At 41.8% G+C, this 18,089-nt stretch overlaps 3 long non-coding RNA genes across 3 annotated transcripts; all 3 read right to left on the bottom strand.

Annotated features, from left to right (window-relative positions):
* Window positions 1-4,473: 4,473 nt before the first annotated feature.
* Window positions 4,474-5,097, bottom strand: LOC119270893. Its single transcript, XR_005134354.1, has 2 exons — window positions 4,960-5,097; window positions 4,474-4,837 (listed from the first exon to the last, which is right to left on the bottom strand). It is a non-coding gene; the product is annotated as an uncharacterized LOC119270893 (long non-coding RNA).
* Window positions 5,098-10,827: 5,730 nt separating this feature from the next.
* LOC119270892 lies at window positions 10,828-11,493 on the bottom strand. Its single transcript, XR_005134353.1, has 2 exons — window positions 11,356-11,493; window positions 10,828-11,233 (listed from the first exon to the last, which is right to left on the bottom strand). It is a non-coding gene; the product is annotated as an uncharacterized LOC119270892 (long non-coding RNA).
* Window positions 11,494-17,254: 5,761 nt separating this feature from the next.
* Window positions 17,255-17,889, bottom strand: LOC119270890. The gene is made up of 2 exons (XR_005134351.1): window positions 17,752-17,889; window positions 17,255-17,629 (listed from the first exon to the last, which is right to left on the bottom strand). It is a non-coding gene; the product is annotated as an uncharacterized LOC119270890 (long non-coding RNA).
* Between the last annotated feature and the right edge of the window lie 200 nt (window positions 17,890-18,089).

Raw genomic sequence — 18,089 nt, 5'->3', positions numbered from 1 at the left:
TAAGACTTGGGGGCTACATGTAAAACGGATATAAAGGAGGTACACCTTCAAGTTCTCAGTTTTGAGCAAACCGGTTGTCATGTCAAAACCGGCGGATCTCGGGTAGGGGGTCCCGAACTGTGCGTCTAGGCGGATGGTAATAGGAGACAAGGGACACGATGTTTTTACCCAGGTTCGGGCCCTCTCGATGGAGGTAAAACCCTACTCCTGCTTGATTAATATTGATGATATGGGTAGTACAAGAGTAGATCTACCACGAGATCAAGGAGGCTAAACCCTAGAAGCTAGCCTATGGTATGATTGTTTGGATATGATCTATCGACTAGCCTGGCCTTGGTTTATATAATGCACCAGAGGCCTAGGATAACAAGAGTTCTAGCCGAATACGCCGGTGGGGAGGAGTCCTTGTCTTGATCGCCAAGTCTTGTGGAATCTTCCTTGTATGTGGCAGTTGTCCGAACTGGCCCATGAGTATACGGCCATGGGGGTCCTCGGCCCAATCTAACAGATCAGGAGATGACATGGTGAGCACCCCCTAGTCCAGGACACCGTCACCGGGTATCATATTCTTTGTTGAGAAATTTGCAAAGTTTATCTCCTCCAAGCTATTCATAGAAAGGCCCAGAAAACCGACTCAACAATTTGAAGCTATAATTACAAAAGCAAGCACCAAGTCATCACAAGGTGCTAACTCGAGCTTGGGGTTACAGTTGATACATATATTGGAGTTGAAATAAAATTCAGATTGACCCGGGCTGGGAAAACCCAACCTGGGAGGATCCTTCCTATAAGGACTTGGTCTGAAGAAACCAAGGACAACAAATTACATGAACTACTGTTAGCAACAATCATGACCCATTGTCAGGAACAATCATGGCCCGGCATCATCAATCTCTGTAACTCGGCAACTTCGACGATCGCAACTCGACAAGCTCTACATCCTCAAGCTGACTGATTATCCGACGGATATCTTAAGTCCAATTTTTTTATCAAGCCGACGTATTCAAAGCCGGCTCAGTATCATAAGGATATCTTAAGTCCAATAATTTTGTCGAACCAGAGCATTGAAAGCCGACTCAAATGGATTATTTTTCCCCCAATATTTTTCTACAAGAAACCAGCGTCATATAGTTGATTTTGAAGCCGTCCCAGTGATGTAACAAAGAGACTCGGACTTTCCAAGAGGAATTCCATTGATGAAGCGCTTGAATTTTTGCATTGACAAAGTTTGACATATCTGCTAAAAAAAGATTAGTTATGAGATCATGGACATGTATCTAGGTGGTTGAGATGATGTCATGATATGGAGTAACTCAATAATTTCTATGTGTGGAAAATTTGCACGACCTGACAAAGATTGACTCGGTCGGGTGTCTTCAAAGAAGGAAATGACAAGGACTGTAGGATGAACATACGTTGGTCCAGAAGAACCCTCGACCCGGTGCATAACCTATCAAATTTGTTCTTGTGTTATTTTTCAGGATAAGTTTACATGGATAAATCCAAATTAAACTAGGGATAACGTTGGGGATATTCCCCATGGTTTGACCTGGCCAGGAGGTGTAACCCGGCCCATCACTTGGCGGCCCATGAGTCACCTGACTTAACGGGTCGACCTGGACGACAAGTACTAAAGGCCCAGTGTGCAACCAAGTAGAAAGCCAGCTCACGAAGAGGCTGGAGGCCGGCTCATGGAGAAGGCCCAGACTGGGTAAACCCAGCCAGGAAGATCACGACCCGGCCGACGAACCTTGCCAGGAGAAGACCCGAACTAGACTCCGGCTTGAAATAGAAAGGAGACTAGTTGTAATCCTACTAGGACTCTACATGAAGGCGCCCCTTCAACTTATATAAGGAAGGGCAACGCACCCCAAAGGGTGGTAGACAGACAAGTATTAGACAAGATCAAAGTAGATGCTCTCGAGATGAGAGGTAGCAAAATAGCACCATTGTAATCAAGATCATCACCATCATCAATATCAATTAAGCAGGATGTAGGCTTTTTCCAACATCACGAGGGGCCGAACCTGGGTAAAACTTGTGTCTCTCAACTCCAACCAACCCCGTTCAAGCTACCACCTAGGTGCGATGGCCTCACCACTAAGTCATTTCACAAGGACATATTGCCGTGACAAAACTACGATAAGCAGGCTCAAGGTATAGGCTAAAAAAGCACCATGCTATCAAATTTACTTTGCGTATTGTTTTATGATATAATGCTAATACCTGAGCCTTTGGTTTTGATAGCCGTAGTGACAGAGCTTGAGGCTCTTAAGGTTGAGCTAAGTAGAGCTCGGCGTGAGGCGGAGCAGTAAAGGCTGCAGCCGCTCGGGCCGAGAAGGAGCTAGCCGAAGAAAGGGTAACTCGGGGAAACGACCAGGCCCGGGTCATCAAGGTCAAGGACACCCTTAAAGGCATGTACGTTGATCACGACGCCTTTCAGGTAGATGAGAAGAAGGTGACCACGGAGCTCAAGAGCCTGGCATACGCTGAGGTCCAGACCCAGGCCCGGGCGGACCGCAAAGTGCTGCAGCAAGTGAAGCAAATCGTTGTTGGTAAGCCGTTTTTTGCATCAGTGTATTTTTTGCCGCAAGGGGTTCATTGAGCTCACCCAAGTATGGCGATCCGCAGAGGCTTTCAGGGCCCTCATGAGGAGCGCTTCAGACGTCGGCCGCTACTTCGGTGCTCAAGAGGTCCATGCCACGGAGAAGGCGTTCTAGAATCTGTTCCAGGCACCATCGTACCCAGAGCTGCTCAATAACCAAATGAAGCTACTCATGGAGCTTTTTCGGATGGTGAAGCCGGCACTGCAAGATCTTTACGTCCAGCTCTGGCCCGCGGCAGCGCTGCATAGCATCTTCTTCGGTCCACAGGCCCACCTGCGAGAGGTCGGCCCTCAGGTGAATCACTGGAGGGCATCCAATGGGCGTATGCTTGCATGGCGACTAACTATCGGCGTGTTGATGTGACGCTCATGGCCTCGGGCCCCCTGAAGGGAAGAATCAGACCGTGGAGTAGTACTTGATTGGGGTGATGGAGGGAGCTCAGATCACTGAGGAGCGGTGTCCCAAGGACACATTATACTTCGGAATGACAAAGTTAGCATGATGTAAAGACATGCTTTTTGTTTGGTAATAAATGTGGCTTTATGTTCCAATGTACGAGCGTATATATTTATTTGACCTTATATTTTTACTCTTGTGTGACCGAATTGGCTTTAGAGGCAAGCACAAGATACAAAGGGTGTTTCATGTGCAGTTTCAACCCTTAGCCGATGTCTTGGTTCCCAAAGGCGGTCCACGCATATGAAATGAAGTAATCCGACTATTTTGGTTTCATAGCTTTCACTTAGTCTTTAAGATCTTAACTGTGGGTACTAGCGAATAGCCCCTGATGTGTGAAGTGTTCTGCAACTGGTCGGGGTTTAAGCCGCTATTCACTTCTGCCTATTTGAAGAAAAGCCCCTCGTTTTACGTGGATGATCTGCAACGAACCTTTGTTTGACACTGTCTTCCCATTGCCGAATAGTTTACGCTTACAAGGACAGTTAGTTTTCGCCTTTCTCCACTGAGCCGCTGATACAATTGAAATGTCGGCGCAGTCGTAGTGGTTCTCCCTTTACACTCTTAGCCGAATGGGTCGTGAGCGTTAGAGGCAAGCACAGGAGCCGGGAAACCCAACTATTGATACTACTACAACTGGCAAGATACAGATTTCTAGAAAAGCACATAGCAACATGATACTACTACAACTTCGATTCATTCACGCCAGACCACATAACCACCTCATACGACTGGCAAGATAGAGATGTCTAGAGATGCAAGGTGGCACAATCTGGTGCAACCAATTAGTTAATCCATTGGACGCGGATGCTTGGATTTGCCTCCTATCATTCATTGGACGGAGGTAATTCAACGGATGGTATTCAAAGTTATTCATGCACTATATAGGGTGTCACGTCAATATATTCAAAGATCCTAGACATTTATGAGGTATCACCTCTTATTTTGAGCTTCTTTTTGTTGGGTTGAATCTTGCTCATGCTATGATTTTACCTATATTAGATTGAATCTTTTGGGAATCAATGAGATTTAATATGATGCATGTCTAGTATAAATTTGAAAGACACCCGAGGTGATGTCTAGCATCATTTATGGGGCTGCCTGAAGCAACATGGGCATGCTCAGTACATTAAGATTAAGGATACAACTATGAGGTGTTCTTAGTAATACATTTGAGGTCTCATCCCACTTTGATCTAACAAAAGATGGAACTTATGTGTGATTCTTTACCCCACTTTTTAGGGTATATCGTAAATTTTCATCAAGGCTCATTTAATTTATTCACATTGATTACCAAACCTAGTAAATAAACATATGATTTCTTACTAGGATGATGCATGCAAGTGAAATATCAAATGTTGCTAATAAGCACTCAAAAATCTGTTTAGTTTAAGGATACATCAAACAATAATTAGGTATAATTGTGTAACATCATAATTTGAATACAATGGTCTGGAATAAAGAAATAAATAGAAGGTGATATAGTATTCACCATGATTGGTGTTACAACATGTTTGACGTCAATCATTAAAACCGATGTAAATTTATAAATAGTAGTAACTTGGTAGAAGAAAGTCGCATGTTGCCTCCCTAATGATCACAAGTCTTAGGGTAACATTCGCACTTGGCACCCTTTAGTCTTTTAAACCTGTTCCGGCATTGTCCATCATCCCATCCATCTTTCACACAACTATCTCGACACATTCCATTTTGATCAGGATGGCATTTATTCCAATGGTTGTGATAGCACATGTTTTCGGTAGATGAAACCTCACCTATGGATAAATAGACAAGGTTAGGAGAAGTAATATGAATGAATGTGTCCAGCAATGTTGATATGTCATTGCACAGCATGAAACTTCGGCGAAATGCTGATACTATGGATAATTATACTTACTACATGTAGCCACAAGGCAGAAAAGAATCAAGCAACACATGGTTGTCTTCCTCCAGGCCTCCATGGTATAATGGCAGAATGTCGGTGATTTTTCTGAGAGAAGGCAAAGAATGTTGTGAAGATGGTGTGTGTTTTGGTTTCTATCATTCGGAGGTTCTTATAATGTCCGTGCCCTATAGATAGTATAAATAGTTAGGTCGTAAGGCCAAGAGGAAAGCAAGGAAGCAAAATTAACCAGAGGAATACAACTAAGTGAACTAAACTTGGCACACGTCTTACAACTTAAAATAAATAGTATATCTATCACCTATCTAAGTTTAGCTTGTTGAACTGAATCATTCCGCACATTGACAGGTGATAAGTGCATTACTATTTATATAGCATCCAAACTAAGATTGACGGTAAAGCACATTGGCTACAAAAGGGAACCAATGATATCTTCTTAATTTATCTATGTTTTTTGTTCTATTCATTCCATAATTCTATTAATTACAAAAATATTCAAATTTATTTGGACCAACATATTAATCAATTTTGTAGAGCTAGTTCATGTTTTCAATACTTATGCTTTAAGTGAAAATAGGTTTTTGGAGTTCCAGGGGAAGTCTGGAAAATTAGGAGGTTCAATTTAATAAAGGAAGGGAATCAAAAGTCCAAGGAACAAGGTCAGGAAGGACATTGGTGCATGGACACCCTGCCTAGGTTCTTATGCACACCCGGTTGGGGTTGATTTCTGATACCCTTGGTATATATACACCTCAAAAAACTTGGTCATATTTATCATATTTTTTTGTTTGGTGGCACTTCGCAACCCAAGGCCATCATATCTATAGTCATATTAAGGTAAGCTTCCTGAGCGAGGAAAGATCACTATCTTAGTTAACATTGATAATTGATGCTCTCATGGCAATATGTGAGGTGCCCATCAACAACATGAATCATTGTGCTCTCATAATAATCTGTTAGGTTATTCTTTATCTTTCATTTTTCCAAAAACAGGTAAAAAAACCCATGTTTTAACTTCTTCAGATGGCATTGACATTGTAGTCTTAACAACATGGCACCTCATAATGTTTCCGATACCATGTGATTGAGTGGGTTGGCTATAGGGGAGTCCATAACTGACCACAGGGAAATGTTTGCAATCATAAAACCATCCCACGTGATTTATAAACCAAGAATCATATGAGAATATGGAGTCAATCACTGCCAATTCATTTCATTAAATTGCTTGTGATGGCATAACTATCTCTTGTTGTTTCTTCCCATATACCATTTGCGATGATACTAGTCATCACACACGTTACATGTCAGATGGAACGTGTGCATTGTACTGTCAATAGCACATGCAAAAGTTCAAAAAATCACTTTAATCTAGTTATGTATTGCACATGTTACATTCTAGGTGAACCGTGTGATTTAATATGTTCATAAAACATGTATTCTTTTAATAAATTGTGTGATTTGATGTAACCATAAATTTCTTCGTTGCATCAGAACTCAACAGACGCCTTGAGATGTAACACTCAGTGTACTCCTTTGGAAAGCACTAATCGGAAAGGCATTTAATTACACAACAATATTAAATGCTGCAACATGGCAAGGCGGTGAAACAGAAGTAAACTACTCTATCTAGTCATATTAAATGAGGTGGGAAATATTTAGATAGGATCCCTCAAAAATACCTCATGGCATCTAATGAGGATAATTAAGGTTCTTCCCTAAACTGTATTATAGGAGCTGCTAACCTGAAACTCAATGGTATATGTGAAAATAAAGTTAATTAGCTATGAGTTTAGTTGCAATCTACACATTTGTACTTTCCTAAACCATATATAAAATTTTGTGATCCAAAATGAACTTAATTAGTTACGAGTTTAGCAATTTTACAAGGGTATTTGAGCAATTTTAATTCACACACCAAGTTAAAAATTGTTGACATATGTGAAAATAACTTATTAAGAAACTTGACGAAATTCTAAGAAACTTACATATATAACATATTTTTTGTTGAGAAATTTGCAAAGTTTATCTCCTCCAAGCTATTCATAGAAAGGCCCGGAAAACCGACTCAACAATTTGAAGCTATAATTACAAAAGCAAGCACCAAGTCATCACAAGGTGCTAACTCAAGCTTGGGGTTACAGTTGATACATATATTGGAGTAGAAATAAAACTCAGATTGACCCGGGCTGGGAAAACCCAACCTGGGAGGATCCTTCCTATAAGGACTTGGTCTGAAGAAACCAAGGACAACAAATTACATGAACTACTGTTAGCAACAATCATGACCCATTGTCAGGAACAATCATGGCCCGGCATCATCAATCTCTGTAACTCGGCAACTTCGACGATCGCAACTCGACAAGCTCTACATCCTCAAGCTGACTGATTATCAGACGGATATCTTAAGTCCAATTTTTTTATCAAGCCGACGTATTCAAAGCCGGCTCAGTATCATAAGGATATCTTAAGTCCAATAATTTTGTCGAACTAGAGCATTGAAAGCCGACTCAAATGGATTATTTTTCCCCCAATATTTTTCTACAAGAAACCAGCGTCATATAGTTGATTTTAAAGCCGTCCCAGTGATGTAACAAAGAGACTCGGACTTTCCAAGAGGAATTCCATTGATGAAGCGCTTGAATTTTTGCATTGACAAAGTTTGACATATCTGCTAAAAAAAGATTAGTTATGAGATCATGGACATGTATCAAGGTGGTTGAGATGATGTCATGATATGGAGTAACTCAATAATTTCTATGTGTGGAAAATTTGCACGACCTGACAAAGATTGACTCGGTCGGGTGTCTTCAAAGAAGGAAATGACAAGGACTATAGGATGAACATACGTTGGTCCAGAAGAACCCTCGACCCGGTGCATAACCTATCAAATTTGTTCTTGTGTTATTTTTCAGGATAAGTTTAACATGGATAAATTCAAATTAAACTAGGGCTAACGTTGGGGATATTCCCCATGGTTTGACCTGGCCAGGAGGTGTAACCTGGCCCATCACTTGGCGGCCCATGAGTCACCTGACTTAACGGGTCGACCTGGACGACAAGGACTAAAGGCCCAATGTGCAACCAAGTAGAAAGCCAGCTCACGAAGAGGCTGGAGGCCGGCTCATGGAGAAGGCCCAGACTGGGTAAACCCAGCCAGGAAGATCACGACCCGGCCGACGAACCTTGCCAGGAGAAGACCCGAACTAGACTCCGGCTTGAAATAGAAAGGAGACTAGTTGTAATCCTACTAGGACTCTACATGAAGGCGCCCCTTCAACTTATATAAGGAAGGGCAACGCACCCCAAAGGGTGGTAGACAGACAAGTATTAGACAAGATCAAAGTAGATGCTCTCGAGATGAGAGGTAGCAAAATAGCACCATTGTAATCAAGATCATCACCATCATCAATATCAATTAAGCAGGATGTAGGCTTTTTCCAACATCACGAGGGGCCGAACCTGGGTAAAACTTGTGTCTCTCAACTCCAACCAACCCCGTTCAAGCTACCACCTAGGTGCGATGGCCTCACCACTAAGTCATTTCACAAGGACATATTGCCGTGACAAAACTACGATAAGCAGGCTCAAGGTATAGGCTAAAAAAGCACCATGCTATCAAATTTACTTTGCGTATTGTTTTATGATATAATGCTAATACCTGAGCCTTTGGTTTTGATAGCCGTAGTGACAGAGCTTGAGGCTCTTAAGGTTGAGCTAAGTAGAGCTCGGCGTGAGGCGGAGCAGCAAAGGCTGCAGCCGCTCGGGCCGAGAAGGAGCTAGCCGAAGAAAGGGTAACTCGGGGAAACGACCAGGCCCGGGTCATCAAGGTCAAGGACACCCTTAAAGGCATGTACGTTGATCACGACGCCTTTCAGGTAGATGAGAAGCAGGTGACCACGGAGCTCAAGAGCCTGGCATACGCTGAGGTCCAGACCCAGGCCCGAGCGGACCGCAAAGTGCTGCAGCAAGTGAAGCAAATCGTTGTTGGTAAGCCGTTTTTTGCATCAGTGTATTTTTTGCCGCAAGGGGTTCATTGAGCTCACCCAGGTATGGCGATCCGCAGAGGCTTTCAGGGACCTCATGAGGAGCGCTTCAGACGTCGGCCGCTACTTCGGTGCTCAAGAGGTCCATGCCACGGAGAAGGCGTTCTAGAATCTGTTCCAGGCACCATCGTACCTAGAGCTGCTCAATAACCAAATGAAGCTACTCATGGAGCTTTTTCGGATGGTGAAGCCGGCACTGCAAGATCTTTACGTCCAGCTCTGGCCTGCGGCAGCGCTGCATAGCATCTTCTTCGGTCCACAGGCCCACCTGCGAGAGGTCGGCCCTCAGGTGAATCACTGGGGGCATCCAATGGGCGTATGCTTGCATGGCGACTAACTATCGGCGTATTGATGTGACGCTCATGGCCTCAGGCCCCCTGAAGGGAAGAATCAGACCGTGGAGTAGTACTTGATTGGGGTGATGGAGGGAGCTCAGATCACTGAGGAGCGGTGTCCCAAGGACACATTATACTTCGGAATGACAAAGTTAGCACGATGTAAAGACATGCTTTTTGTTTGGTAATAAATGTGGCTTTATGTTCCAATGTACGAGCGTATATATTTATTTGCCCTTATATTTTTACTCTTGTGTGACCGAATTGGCTTTAGAGGCAAGCACATGATACAAAGGGTGTTTCATGTGCAGTTTCAACCCTTAGCCGATGTCTTGGTTCCCAAAGGCGGTCCACGCATATGAAATGAAGTAATCCGACTATTTTGGTTTCATAGCTTTCACTTAGTCTTTAAGATCTTAACTGTGGGTACTAGCGAATAGCCCCTGATGTGTGAAGTGGTCTGCAACTGGTCGGGGTTTAAGCCGCTATTCACTTCTGCCTATTTGAAGAAAAGCCCCTCGTTTTACGTGGATGATCTGCAACGAACCATTGTTTGACACTGTCTTCCCATTGCCGAATAGTTTACGCTTACAAGGACAGTTAGTTTTCGCCTTTCTCCACTGAGCCGCTGATACAATTGAAATGTCGGCGCAGTCGTAGTGGTTCTCCCTTTACACTCTTAGCCGAATGGGTCGTGAGCGTTAGAGGCAAGCACAGGAGCCGGGAAACCCAACTATTGATACTACTACAACTGGCAAGATACAGATTTCTAGAAAAGCACATAGCAACATGATACTACTACAACTTCGATTCATTCACGCCAGACCACATAACCACCTCATACGACTGGCAAGATAGAGATGTCTAGAGATGCAAGGTGGCACAATATGGTGCAACCAATTAGTTAATCCATTGGACGCGGATGCTTGGATTTGCCTCCTATCATTCATTGTACGGAGGTAATTCAACGGATGGTATTCAAAGTTATTCATGCACTATATAGGGTGTCACCTCAATATATTCAAAGATCCTAGACATCTACGAGGTATCACCTCTTATTTTGAGCTTCTTTTTGTTGGGTTGAATCTTGCTCATGCTATGATTTTACCTATATTAGATTGAATCTTTTGGGAATCAATGAGATTTAATATGATGCATGTCTAGTATAAATTTGAAAGACACCCGAGGTGATGTCTAGCATCATTTATGGGGCTGCCTGAAGCAACATGGGCATGCTCAGTACATTAAGATTAAGGATACAACTATGAGGTGTTCTTAGTAATACATTTGAGGTCTCATCCCACTTTGATCTAACAAAAGATGGAACTTATGTGTGATTCTTTACCCCACTTTTTAGGGTATATCGTAAATTTTCATCAAGGCTCATTTAATTTATTCACATTGATTACCAAACCTAGTAAATAAACATATGATTTCTTACTAGGATGATGCATGCGAGTTAAATATCAAATGTTGCTAATAAGGACTCAAAAATCTGTTTAGTTTAAGGATACATCAAATAGTAATTAGGTATAATTGTGTAACATCATAATTTGAATACAATGGTCTGGAATAAAGAAATAAATAGTAGGTGATATAGTATTCACCATGATTGGTGTTACAACATGTTTGACGTCAATCATTAAAACCGATGTAAATTTATAAATAGTAGTAACTTGGTAGAAGAAAGTCGCATGTTGCCTCCCTAATGATCACAAGTCTTAGGGTAACATTCGCACTTGGCACCCTTTAGTCTTTTAAACCTGTTCCGGCATTGTCCATCATCCCATCCATCTTTCACACAACTATCTCGACACATTCCATTTTGATCAGGATGGCATTTATTCCAATGGTTGTGATAGCACATGTTTTCGGTAGATGAAACCTCACCTATGGATAAATAGACAAGGTTAGGAGAAGTAATATGAATGAATGTGTCCAGCAATGTTGATATGTCATTGCACAGCATGAAACTTCGGCGAAATGCTGATACTATGGATAATTATACTTACTACATGTAGCCATAAGGCAGAAAAGAATCAAGCAACACATGGTTGTCTTCCTCCAGGCCTCCATGGTATAATGGCAGAATGTCGGTGATTTTTCTGAGAGAAGGCAAAGAATGTTGTGAAGATGGTGTGTGTTTTGGTTTCTATCATTCGGAGGTTCTTATAATGTCCGTGCCCTATAGATAGTATAAATAGTTAGGTCGTAAGGCCAAGAGGAAAGCAAGGAAGCAAAATTAACCAGAGGAATACAACTAAGTGAACTAAACTTGGCACACGTCTTACAACTTAAAATAAATAGTATATCTATCACCTATCTAAGTTTAGCTTGTTGAACTGAATCATTCCGCACATTGACAGGTGATAAGTGCATTACTATTTATATAGCATCCAAACTAAGATTGACGGTAAAGCACATTGGCTACAAAAGGGAACCAATGATATCTTCTTAATTTATCTATGTTTTTTGTTCTATTCATTCCACAATTCTATTAATTACAAAAATATTCAAATTTATTTGGACCAACATATTAATCAATTTTGTAGAGCTAGTTCATGTTTTCAATACTTATGCTTTAAGTGAAAATAGGTTTTTGGAGTTCCAGGGGAAGTCTGGAAAATTAGGAGGTTCAATTTAATAAAGGAAGGGAATCAAGAGTCCAAGGAACAAGGTCAGGAAGGACATTGGTGCATGGACACCCTGCCTAGGTTCTTATGCACACCCGGTTGGGGTTGATTTCTGATACCCTTGGTATATATACACCTCAAAAAACTTGGTCATATTTATCATATTTTTTTGTTTGGTGGCACTTCGCAACCCAAGGCCATCATATCTATAGTCATATTAAGGTAAGCTTCCTGAGCGAGGAAAGATCACTATCTTAGTTAACATTGATAATTGATGCTCTCATGGCAATATGTGAGGTGCCCATCAACAACATGAATCATTGTGCTCTCATAATAATCTGTTAGGTTATTCTTTATCTTTCATTTTTCCAAAAACAGGTAAAAAAACCCATGTTTTAACTTCTTCAGATGGCATTGACATTGTAGTCTTAACAACATGGCACCTCATAATGTTTCCGATACCATGTGATTGAGTGGGTTGGCTATAGGGGAGTCCATAACTGACCACAGGGAAATGTTTGCAATCATAAAACCATCCCACGTGATTTCTAAACCAAGAATCATATGAGAATATGGAGTCAATCACTGCCAATTCATTTCATTAAATTGCTTGTGATGGCATAACTATCTCTTGTTGTTTCTTCCCATATACCATTTGCGATGATACTAGTCATCACACACGTTACATGTCAGATGGAACGTGTGCATTGTACTGTCAATAGCACATGCAAAAGTTCAAAAAATCACTTTAATCTAGTTATGTATTGCACATGTTACATTCTAGGTGAACCGTGTGATTTAATATGTTCATAAAACATGTATTCTTTTAATAAATTGTGTGATTTGATGTAACCATAAATTTCTTCGTTGCATCACAACCCAACAGACGCCTTGAGATGTAACACTCAGTGTACTCCTTTGGAAAGCACTAATCGGAAAGGCATTTAATTACACAACAATATTAAATGCTGCAACATGGCAAGGCGGTGAAACAGAAGTAAACTACTCTATCTAGTCATATTAAATGAGGTGGAAAATATTTAGATAGGATCCCTCAAAAATACCTCATGGCATTTAATGAGGATAATTAAGGTTCTTCCCTAAACTGTATTATAGGAGCTGCTAACCTGAAACTCAATGGTATATGTGAAAATAAAGTTAATTAGCTATGAGTTTAGTTGCAATCTACACATTTGTACTTTCCTAAACCATATATAAAATTTTGTGATCCAAAACGAACTTAATTAGTTACGAGTTTAGCAATTTTACAAGGGTATTTGAGCAATTTTAATTCAGACACCAAGTTAAAAATTGTTGACATATGTGAAAATAACTTATTAAGAAACTTGACGAAATTCTAAGAAACTTACATATATAACATATTTTTTGTTGAGAAATTTGCAAAGTTTATCTCCTCCAAGCTATTCATAGAAAGGCCCGGAAAACCGACTCAACAATTTGAAGCTATAATTACAAAAGCAAGCACCAAGTCATCACAAGGTGCTAACTCGAGCTTGGGGTTACAGTTGATACATATATTGGAGTTGAAATAAAATTCAGATTGACCCGGGCTGGGAAAACCCAACCTGGGAGGATCCTTCCTATAAGGACTTGGTCTGAAGAAACCAAGGACAACAAATTACATGAACTACTGTTAGCAACAATCATGACCCATTGTCAGGAACAATCATGGCCCGGCATCATCAATCTCTGTAACTCGGCAACTTCGACGATCGCAACTCGACAAGCTCTACATCCTCAAGCTGACTGATTATCAGACGGATATCTTAAGTCCAATTTTTTTATCAAGCCGACGTATTCAAAGCCGGCTCAGTATCATAAGGATATCTTAAGCCCAATAATTTTGTCGAACCAGAGCATTGAAAGCCGACTCAAATGGATTATTTTCCCCCAATATTTTTCTACAAGAAACCAGCGTCATATAGTTGATTTTGAAGCCGTCCCAGTGATGTAACAAAGAGACTCGGACTTTCCAAGAGGAATTCCATTGATGAAGCGCTTGAATTTTTGCATTGACAAAGTTTGACATATCTGCTAAAAAAAGATTAGTTATGAGATCATGGACATGTATCAAGGTGGTTGAGATGATGTCATGATATGGAGTAACTCAATAATTTCTATGTGTGGAAAATTTGCAGGACCTGACAAAGATTGACTCGGTCGGGTGTCTTCAAAGAAGGAAATGACAAGGACTGTAGGATGAACATACGTTGGTCCAGAAGAACCCTCGACCCGGTGCATAACCTATCAAATTTGTTCTTGTGTTATTTTTCAGGATAAGTTTAACATGGATAAATCCAAATTAAACTAGGGCTAACGTTGGGGATATTCCCCATGGTTTGACCAGGCCAGGAGGTGTAACCCGGCCCATCACTTGGCGGCCCATGAGTCACCTGACTTAACGGGTCGACCTGGACGACAAGGACTAAAGGCCCAGTGTGCAACCAAGTAGAAAGCCAGCTCACGAAGAGGCTGGAGGCCGGCTCATGGAGAAGGCCCAGACTGGGTAAACCCAGCCAGGAAGATCACGACCCGGCCGACGAACCTTGCCAGGAGAAGACCCGAACTAGACTCCGGCTTGAAATAGAAAGGAGACTAGTTGTAATCCTACTAGGACTCTACATGAAGGCGCCCCTTCAACTTATATAAGGAAGGGCAACACACCCCAAAGGGTGGTAGACAGACAAGTATTAGACAAGATCAAAGTAGATGCTCTCGAGATGAGAGGTAGCAAAATAGCACCATTGTAATCAAGATCATCACCATCATCAATATCAATTAAGCAGGATGTAGGCTTTTTCCAACATCACGAGGGGCCGAACCTGGGTAAAACTTGTGTCTCTCAACTCCAACCAACCCCGTTCAAGCTACCACCTAGGTGCGATGGCCTCACCACTAAGTCATTTCACAAGGACATATTGCCGTGACAAAACTACGATAAGCAGGCTCAAGGTATAGGCTAAAAAAGCACCATGCTATCAAATTTACTTTGCGTATTGTTTTATGATATAATGCTAATACCTGAGCCTTTGGTTTTGATAGCCGTAGTGACAGAGCTTGAGGCTCTTAAGGTTGAGCTAAGTAGAGCTCGGCGTGAGGCGGAGCAGCAAAGGCTGCAGCCGCTCGGGCCGAGAAGGAGCTAGCCGAAGAAAGGGTAACTCGGGGAAACGACCAGGCCCGGGTCATCAAGGACAAGGACACCCTTAAAGGCATGTACGTTGATCACGACGCCTTTCAGGTAGATGAGAAGAAGGTGACCATGGAGCTCAAGAGCCTGGCATACGCTGAGGTCCAGACCCAGGCCCGGGCGGACCGCAAAGTGCTGCAGCAAGTGAAGCAAATCATTGTTGGTAAGCCGTTTTTTGCATCAGTGTATTTTTTGCCGCAAGGGGTTCATTGAGCTCACCCAAGTATGGCGATCCGCAGAGGCTTTCAGGGACCTCATGAGGAGCGCTTCAGACGTCGACCGCTACTTCGGTGCTCAAGAGGTCCATGCCACGGAGAAGGCGTTCTAGAATCTGTTCCAGGCACCATCGTACCCAGAGCTGCTCAATAAACAAATGAAGCTACTCATGGAGCTTTTTCGGATGGTGAAGCCGGCACTGCAAGATCTTTACGTCCAGCTCTGGCCCGCGGCAGCGCTGCATAGCATCTTCTTCGGTCCACAGGCCCACCTGCGAGAGGTCGGCCCTCAGGTGAATCACTGGAGGGCATCCAATGGGCGTATGCTTGCATGGCGACTAACTATCGGCGTATTGATGTGACGCTCATGGCCTCGGGCCCCCTGAAGGGAAGAATCAGACCGTGGAGTAGTACTTGATTGGGGTGATGGAGGGAGCTCAGATCACTGAGGAGCGGTGTCCCAAGGACACATTATACTTCGGAATGACAAAGTTAGCACGATGTAAAGACATGCTTTTTGTTTGGTAATAAATGTGGCTTGATGTGCCAATGTACGAGCGTATATATTTATTTGCCCTTATATTTTTACTCTTGTGTGACCGAATTGGCTTTAGAGGCAAGCACAGGATACAAAGGGTGTTTCATGTGCAGTTTCAACCCTTAGCCAATGTCTTGGTTCCCAAAGGCGGTCCACGCATATGAAATGAAGTAATCCGACTATTTTGGTTTCATAGCTTTCACTTAGTCTTTAAGATCTTAACTGTGGGTACTAGCGAATAGCCCCTGATGTGTGAAGTGTTCTGCAACTGGTCGGGGTTTAAGCCGCTATTCACTTCTGCCTATTTGAAGAAAAGCCCCTCGTTTTACGTGGATGATCTGCAACGAACCATTGTTTGACACTGTCTTCCCATTGCCGAATAGTTTACGCTTACAAGGACATTTAGTTTTCGCCTTTCTCCACTGAGCCGCTGATACAATTGAAATGTCGGCGCAGTCGTAGTGGTTCTCCCTTTACACTCTTAGCCGAATGGGTCGTGAGCGTTAGAGGCAAGCACAGGAGCCGGGAAACCCAACTATTGATACTACTACAACTGGCAAGATACAGATTTCTAGAAAAGCACATAGCAACATGATACTACTACAACTTCAATTCATTCACGCCAGACCACATAACCACCTCATACGACTGGCAAGATAGAGATGTCTAGAGATGCAAGGTGGCACAATCTGGTGCAACCAATTAGTTAATCCATTGGACGCGGATGCTTGGATTTGCCTCCTATCATTCATTGGACGGAGGTAATTCAACGGATGGTATTCAAAGTTATTCATGCACTATATAGGGTGTCACCTCAATATATTCAAAGATCCTAGACATCTATGAGGTATCACCTCTTATTTTGAGCTTCTTTTTGTTGGGTTGAATCTTGCTCATGCTATGATTTTACCTATATTAGATTGAATCTTTTGGGAATCAATGAGATTTAATATGATGCATGTCTAGTATAAATTTGAAAGACACCCGAGGTGATGTCTAGCATCATTTATGGGGCTGCCTGAAGCAACATGGGCATGCTCAGTACATTAAGATTAAGGATACAACTATGAGGTGTTCTTAGTAATACATTTGAGGTCTCATCCCACTTTGATCTAACAAAAGATGGAACTTATGTGTGATTCTTTACCCCACTTTTTAGGGTATATCGTAAATTTTCATCAAGGCTCATTTAATTTATTCACATTGATTACCAAACCTAGTAAATAAACATATGATTTCTTACTAGGATGATGCATGCGAGTGAAATATCAAATGTTGCTAATAAGGACTCAAAAATCTGTTAAGTTTAAGGATACATCAAACAGTAATTAGGTATAATTGTGTAACATCATAATTTGAATACAATGGTCTGGAATAAAGAAATAAATAGAAGGTGATATAGTATTCACCATGATTGGTGTTACAACATGTTTGACGTCAATCATTAAAACCGATGTAAATTTATAAATAGTAGTAACTTGGTAGAAGAAAGTCGCATGTTGCCTCCCTAATGATCACAAGTCTTAGGGTAACATTCGCACTTGGCACCCTTTAGTCTTTTAAACCTGTTCCGGCATTGTCCATCATCCCATCCATCTTTCACACAACTATCTCGACACATTCCATTTTGATCAGGATGGCATTTATTCCAATGGTTGTGATAGCACATGTTTTCGGTAGATGAAACCTCACCTATGGATAAATAGACAAGGTTAGGAGAAGTAATATGAATGAATGTGTCCAGCAATGTTGATATGTCATTGCACAGCATGAAACTTCGGCGAAATGCTGATACTATGGATAATTATACTTACTACATGTAGCCATAAGGCAGAAAAGAATCAAGCAACACATGGTTGTCTTCCTCCAGGCCTCCATGGTATAATGGCAGAATGTCGGTGATTTTTCTGAGAGAAGGCAAAGAATGTTGTGAAGATGGTGTGTGTTTTGGTTTCTATCATTCGGAGGTTCTTATAATGTCCGTGCCCTATAGATAGTATAAATAGTTAGGTCGTAAGGCCAAGAGGAAAGCAAGGAAGCAAAATTAACCAGAGGAATACAACTAAGTGAACTAAACTTGGCACACGTCTTACAACTTAAAATAAATAGTATATCTATCACCTATCTAAGTTTAGCTTGTTGAACTGAATCA

This window comes from Triticum dicoccoides, chromosome 3A, assembly GCF_002162155.2.
Source record: "Triticum dicoccoides isolate Atlit2015 ecotype Zavitan chromosome 3A, WEW_v2.0, whole genome shotgun sequence".
NCBI lineage: Eukaryota > Viridiplantae > Streptophyta > Magnoliopsida > Poales > Poaceae > Triticum > Triticum dicoccoides.
This window is presented reverse-complemented; position numbering and strand designations above follow the sequence as displayed.